The sequence below is a fragment of the Apis cerana genome, linkage group LG11 (assembly GCF_029169275.1).
Source record: "Apis cerana isolate GH-2021 linkage group LG11, AcerK_1.0, whole genome shotgun sequence".
Taxonomy (NCBI): Eukaryota; Metazoa; Arthropoda; class Insecta; order Hymenoptera; family Apidae; genus Apis; species Apis cerana.
Genome location: NC_083862.1, coordinates 8,164,922 through 8,172,406, shown reverse-complemented (window position 1 = coordinate 8,172,406; position 7,485 = coordinate 8,164,922). Strand labels below are relative to the sequence as shown.

The 7,485-nt window shown below is 33.5% G+C and overlaps 1 protein-coding gene and 1 long non-coding RNA gene across 15 annotated transcripts in view; one reads left to right on the top strand and one right to left on the bottom strand.

Annotated features, from left to right (window-relative positions):
- Positions 1-7,485, top strand: part of LOC108002344 (hemicentin-2) — a 349,141-nt gene that overhangs the window by 220,097 nt on the left and 121,559 nt on the right. The gene's annotated exons all lie outside the window — the stretch shown is intronic.
- Positions 1-7,485, bottom strand: part of LOC108002347 (uncharacterized) — a 65,964-nt gene that overhangs the window by 27,780 nt on the left and 30,699 nt on the right. For all 3 annotated transcript variants that reach the window (XR_009831863.1, XR_009831862.1, XR_003698725.2), the window contains exon 3: positions 45-226. This is a non-coding gene — a long non-coding RNA (uncharacterized LOC108002347). The remainder of the gene's footprint in view (positions 1-44; positions 227-7,485) is intronic.

The following is a 7,485-nucleotide window of genomic DNA, read 5'->3' as shown; positions in this document are numbered from 1 at the left end:
AGTTCATGTAGAAACATATTTTTCACACTTCTACTTTTACTTACTTTTACAATAATCCAACGAAGCATGGCGGAAATGTGTCTTTCCATCTTTCATTTTTCATCAGATGATAATCTTGACGTACCTTTTTTCTATTACAACACGTTCAAGTGTAATCTTTTGAGATACACTCACGAAAGTATATCTTGTAAAAATTCCATCGTATAAATTTTTCGATTTCTTCCCCCTGAAAAAAAAATATTTTCAATTAATTTGAATCTTGCAAAAAAAAGAAGATACGTATCTATGATTTAATAAATAATTTTATAATACTTGTATAATACGATCATCAAAGTTTTTCATTTACACGTCATATCTTGTTCAAATTTATGGGTAGTTTAGCACCAAAATTGTTCCTATAAATCACGTACTATACTTTCTGATAGAAAAAAAAAAAAGAAGAAAATAGCAAAAAAAGTGTACAGCAATTTCGTAACAAATTCATCGATGATTAAATTTCAACGAATCAAAAATTGAAAAGCATCGAAAATATTAAAAAAAGAAGAGAAGGGAAGGGAAAAACACGATGAAAAATTACACGCTTATCTGATTAAATATTCGGATTGTTTGAATTAATTGTGAATGAAATTCGACCAAAACGGAAAAAGAAAATTATTGAATTACTCGTCGTTTCTCGGATTCGAAATAATGGAATATTTCGCGTTTAAATTACAATTTTTATCCCATAAACAATTTCAGAGTGTTCCAACGTTGAATAGGATTTGGACGGATTTACTTTTTGATTTTGAAAAAAAAAAAAAAATGCTGTGCAAAATCGTATTCTAATTTCATTTCGAGTGGCACAATTCTCGAACTGAATGTGAAACTCGATGTGGAAACGGTGAAATGAAATTTGTTTGAAACATGAAACGTGTCGGTGAATTACGTGAATCGATGTAATTCGCCCTGAATGCGCGATTATTCTGTTTATTTTTCCTCGTCAATTGTTTCTATCAATGTTTCGAAAATTTCATGTATAAATTGCTCGATACTGGGTGCTCGTTTTCACCCCGCGTGATTCATGTCAAATCACGCTTGATTTTGCAAAGAATTTTCTCTCAAAACGAAAGTTTGAATAATAATAACGAATGAGTTTTATAAAAGTGTCGAACGAAATTTCGTGCTATCTTGCTTTTAATTATTCGTTCGATATTTCGATTCTTCTCACATTTCAAAGCAACGAAGAAACATATTTCTCTTTGTACGATGACGAAATATTAAATATTAATCGAATAAAAAAGAAAGAGCCAAATTTTTTTCACTGAAAATGATAAAATATCGTTTAAAAATCTTTTTATCAGAGCTCGTAGTAGATAAATCACGTATATTACCAGCATATTTTTTTACAATTGATTTTTCTAAAAAAAAAAAAACTTCAATTATCTCGTTTTCATTTATACGAAAATTTATCCGAGAACAATTTAATTAAAATTATTCCTTTACGATCCACTTTGAAACGAGTAATTTTAACATTTTAACATATTTTCGTTGTAATAAATTTTAACAATATCAATATTTGGACATTTCGTGAAGAAGGAAAGTATAATAACAACACCGCTCTGTTTCTTCTATCGAAATAATGAAGCACGGCACGAAATGTATATCGAAATACGAATCGATTCGGTGTTATAATGCAAGATCTGATCGAGATTCTCGTGCAAAACGAGCCAATCCCACGGCGGAATTAATATCGCGATAAAATTAATTTCATCGACGCGTATTACTCTCGAAATTGTCGATAGATGCTCTTTTAAAGTTCAGACAACTTCAAAATTTTCTACGTCCAATTGGATCCAATTTGTTGCAATTGAATTTCTCACGTTTCTATTTTCATCCAAAGATGTACGGGTTAAATTATCTAACGTAAATAAATAAAAATCAGGATCGACAATTTTAGGAATCGAACGATTCTCGAGAAATAAAGTTTGTCCTCTAAACGGTATTAAAGCCGCTTATGGAAGTCTGAGATTTGCGACGTTGTGAAGGAATTTAAAGTATACAAAGTTCATAAGACACTGAGTGCTTCTTATATTCTTTGGACCAAGACCAAGGAGAGTGGAAAGTGGAGAATCATTAATCAGGCTGGAAATTAAAGGAAAAGAAGAAAGTATTGAAGAGAAACAGGATCAAGAAATAAGAAAATCCATAAACGATAGAGGATTAATTGATGTTTATTCGTTGGAAAATGATATTACTTCCTCTTTAAAATTCAATTCAAAAAAATATTTTTCATCACGATATATGAACAATATATTTAATATTCCTTCAATATTTTTTACATATATATCAATGTAAATATTAACACACAAATGATTAAACTGTATATATATATACTTGTATTTCCCGAAAAAAAATTATCTTCTAAAAAATTAGCGCAAAGTGAAATTTATATAAACATTAACCGATACAGTGCGCCACCATCGAGATCCATTTACATTTAATTAAATCCTCCCTTATCGAAATTAAAATTTCCCGCCGTGGGTTCAAGTTCGGATAAAATTTTCCTAATTACACAGGGTCGAACAGCTTTCTGGAAAAACCGAATATCCACGTTTATCGAGACATCTAATCTCTCCCAACGTTTCGACGAACCTTTCTCCGTGATAAAATCCTTCTAACGGGGGCAGAGAGAAATGGAAAACAATAAAAGCGTGCCACCGAAAAAGTAGGAAACATTGTCCACTGCACGAGACGAGTTTCTTGGACCGCGAAAACGGTGGCTTGCTCAGGATTGCCCTCTGCGGATCTCCTTCCCCTTCTTTATGAATTTGCCTTCGTACATCTTCTCTCCTCTCCCCCTCCTCCCAGGAACACGAGTTAGAAATCGTCTTAAAAGTCTAATATCGTAAAATTCGTGCACGCCGCTATCTCGTAGCTGGATGTTGGATGAACGGGGCAATTTATTCGTAATTCGAGTCTTTCGAAACGTGACGAGGAAAAAATTATAGATCATGAAATATATATATATATATATGTGTGTGTGTATTCGCGAATTAAACAAATGCTGCTAATATTTTCCAGTGAAAAAAAATTTACTATTTCTCCATTCACGGTATAATAACATTATTTCTTTTAAATTTAAATTCCCTTAAAAGAAACATTCAATTCGTGATATAAAAAAAATAGTTCAAACATAGTTCAATTTCATCCTTCGTACAATTTTCCTTTCCCTTTCCTTGTTGTTTAATCTACGATCCCTCGAGAAGCGAATGGAAAAGAGAAACTTCATTCGAGATATCAACGAGTTTCGTGCAATTTGCACGTTATCAGCGACCAATAATTTCTCAGAAACCGTCTATAGGAAAGAAAATAAAGGAAACGTTTCCACGCTCTCACTAATTCTCACCCCTTTCTCGCCTCCTTGTTGTTTTCGCGGTAATAAAAGGGGGGAGGAGGGGAGGAAATACATCAGCCCGGAGATCGTCGTCCGGCTCGTTATCACGGCGAATGAAATTTTTATAGAGAAATTCGCGGCCATTAATCTCGCCCCCGTAATAATATTTCATCTATTCGACCAACGTTCTGTAATTTCTTCGTACGATGGAGCAGAAGGGGAGGGGGGATTGGGACGTTTCAATAATTCGCCAGTTTCCTTCGGGTTCCTCTGTTCTGAGGGTGGAAATAAAAGGAGGTGGAGGGTGAAAGATGGCGAGGAAGATTGTCCTCGTCGCCACGATTAACAATCGGATCGATTGGTCCACGTGTTTGATTAACAAGTTGAAACGACGTAACGAGCTAATAATAAATACGGCGAAGTTGTGTGGAACGTGTATGTTGTTGGCCGTAAAAAGTATTATTAAAATACAGAGATTGTAACGAATAAATGGTAAATTGATAATTTGATAAGGTATAAAGGGAGGTGTATAAATTTAACACGTATTTTAGACAATTTTTCAATGAATAAAATTAGAAGAAATTATCGATTCGAAAATTGTCATTAAATAGATTCTGTCTTCATTTTGTAATATTTAACAACCAAGGCTGCTCGACTAATTGGACTTCTGCGAAATATCATGTTATGCGTATGTAACACGATTACTTAATTAATATGGAAATATAGGTAATATACGTAACGAAATGAAATTAAAATTTCTCGATTTCTCGTTGAATTAATAAATCAAGAAATTTAATTTTAATTATTTTTTCATTATTAAATATCGAAGGGAAATTTCATCCAAACTTTACAATAATTCTAAGTTAAAATTTTCACTTAGCAACATATCTAACCATAAATAACCATCTTCCTTTCCTTCTTTCAGATAATACAGGATATTTTTATTATATACTTTTCAATAAAGTACAATCTCATCTTATCTTCCACGAAATATATCTACTTACATCGCATCACAATAAAATCAACAATGACATACTAATCTCTCGTAAAATTTCAAAATTCGATAACTTTCATCCTCCCATAAAAACAAATACCGATTAACCGAAAAATTCTAACCACCAACACTAAAAGGAATGAATCCTCCTTTTTAAAACCATCTTTGTTTCATCTCGACACGACTTTCCATTGCTGAAATATGACGCTTTGAAAAGAAATGTAATTTCCAGTGAACGACTACATTTCTCTTTCTAGCACTTATCTAACCTAACCTATCCCACTTCTAATATACCACACAGTTCTGGTCAGTGATGGACGCTGATTCATCTTTTTCTTTTCTTTTTTCTCTCTCTCTTTTTTTTTTTTTTTTTTGCTATTACTATTATCCACAATGTGTGTACTTCCAAGAAAAAAGTGGGTCATGGCATTTTCTTCCAAGTTTCAACCATCCTATCATTCACTCGCACCCTACGTATCGAACGTAATACTTGGAAGCCCTGTATCTCAGAAGCAAATTGGGATATCGATGCGAGATAAAGTGCGTTACATACTTTTCCTTACCTGTCTAAGTGGATTTGCTCGAAAAATTTTACAATTTTTACGTGTGTTTTATAATTCAATTTCACACCACGTTGAGAATAGTTTATGGATTTTTTAATATTTCTTTTATTATATTATATTATTATCATGTTATTTTATTTCATTAGAAAATTTATGATAATTTATAAAGGATAGAAATATCGAGAGTTTTTTTATTTTCTTTCTTCTAGATAGAGTTTTTCCGTAATCTACAGTGTTTTTTAATTCTACACAAAAAAAATCAATCTTACCAAACTGTGTTTCTATTTGTTTTTCGGATTAAGCGTATATATTTGTCATTCTTGAACATTTCAAAAATATTGATCGTAAAAATATTGGTCTTGTTTTTAAATCCTCTTTACACTCCGTAGATTTATACCACATTTTTCGAAAAAAATTTAAAAAGAACTATCTTTGAAATTGACACGTTGTTTATCTATTTTTCACGCATTGTTTGTCGTATTAAAATATTTATTTTCAGCTTTCGCGACAACACACGGAAAATCGTGCATTTTACAAGTTTCTCTTAAATTAAAACCATTCCTTTCAACATCCTATAATTACGACAATCTTATTACCCTTCTATGCCCCAATACCAACTCGTAATTAAACGAAACAAAAATGAAACGAGAAAAATCCGACCAAGAGGTACATTACTAATTCTCTTTACCTATTATACCTATATCCTTCGAACGTGGAGCAAAATAGCTTCCGCTCGAGGCGGAACCAAAACGTTTTTGCCTCGAGACCCTGTCTCCAAAGCAAACAGACGTCGAGTTATCATTCGTGACTTATTGTGCGCTGGTGGAGGTATTCGTTCACGTTAGGATACGCGTTCCACAAGATTTTTCATCCGTATAACCAACTCTCTTTACCAGTGGATCCGAACTCGTGGAGCTCGCCTCTCTCTTTCCGTCTCGTTGTTGTTGTGTCCGGAAAACCGCGACACCGGAGGGCCACGCGACCCGGAAAATGAAACTGTTTCAATTTTTTGGATGAGAAATGGCAGCGACGAGAATCGGTCGTGGCTTACTCGTCGTGTTACGGAAAGGCTGGAGCTACGCGCGGAATATAAAAGTCTTGGGGGATGGAAATGGTATTTGTATTCAGTGTAACGATGGAGCGGGAGTATGGAAAGGATAGGTATATATATATATATAAGGATGAGTGTGTATATATAAATAGATTCGACGAGAAAAATGGAAGGGAAAATTAAGGGACGTGATGTATTATCGCGTTTGCCGATTCTGGAAAATTTTGGAAAATAAATTGAACGATATTATCAATTTCTAAACGCTTTGTTTTTATAAATAAAGTGTGTAAAAATATAAAAATGAATAAGGGTAGTGAAAAATTGTCAAAATATTTTAGAATTATAAATAGAGTTTCTTAACTTTTATGTACAGAGTCATTGGATAATTTGATAATAACAATGTTAGATTTTAATTGAAAATGGAAATTTTATTTTCATTTTCACGGAAAAAAGTTTACATTCCTACGAAAGAATTTATCGATATTTTGCGATCCGATGAAAAAAATGGAATTAAAGGGGATATTAAAATATTAAAATAAAATTACTAAACTAGATTTCAAATAAAATTTTCGGGAAATATTATTTACTTACATTTCCCATAACGAATATCGCTTTAAATTATCGGCAAATAATTTCATATACGACACAACAATTCTCGCATTCTCGAATTTGATACAAATATTTTCATCCTCTAGGCAAAAATATCAAAAAAAAAAAAAAACAACACGGTTGCACGATTACGGTTACGCGAGAAATTTTCAAAGAGGGAGAGAGGAGAGAGAGAGAGAGAAAAAAATATGTTGCGCGTCGAGATGTTTTTCTAAAATCGCGAAATATGCAAAGCTATTTCCGCGCGTTGGAAAATCGCGCTAGTTCTATTTACATGGAATTGCTGCGTCGCGTCGATGGCACGTGAATTATTGAGGCGCGTGAATGCACGCGTGGCCGCTCGAAATGTCATCGAACGACGAGCAACGCGACAGGCGATGGATAGGGGAAGAGGAGGAGGAGAAGGGAGAGGAGGGGGGAAAAAAACTTTATTAACTGCGTAATGGAAATTAATAGTAAAATTGAACGCTCAAAGGGAAAGCATTATAGCCGGCTCTCGAATAAATTGGACGGTGACGGGGCGTGAAAAGGCCCCTCGCATAAAAGCCTTATTAGCGGGATATTTGAGCATTAACGCGAGATCGAACTAAAAATTTGATCACGCCTATATTTGGACCGGTGCGAGATTGACACCTTTTTGAATTTTTGGCGAGTTCGGCTATTGTATCGTATTAGCCAGGGCGTTTAATAATTTCTACCCCTCGAATGTCTTGATGTGGATTAAAAGTGGTCGCGTGTTTTCCTTTTTTTTCCCCCTCCCCAGAATTTACAAGGCGTTTTAGTATCTATTTTGGATTTTTTTAACGATTTATCCATGTTGGATTTATATTTCTGATTATTATTTTCGTTTTTAATATTTGACTCACGTAGAAAAATTAAATTCTAATTATTCTAA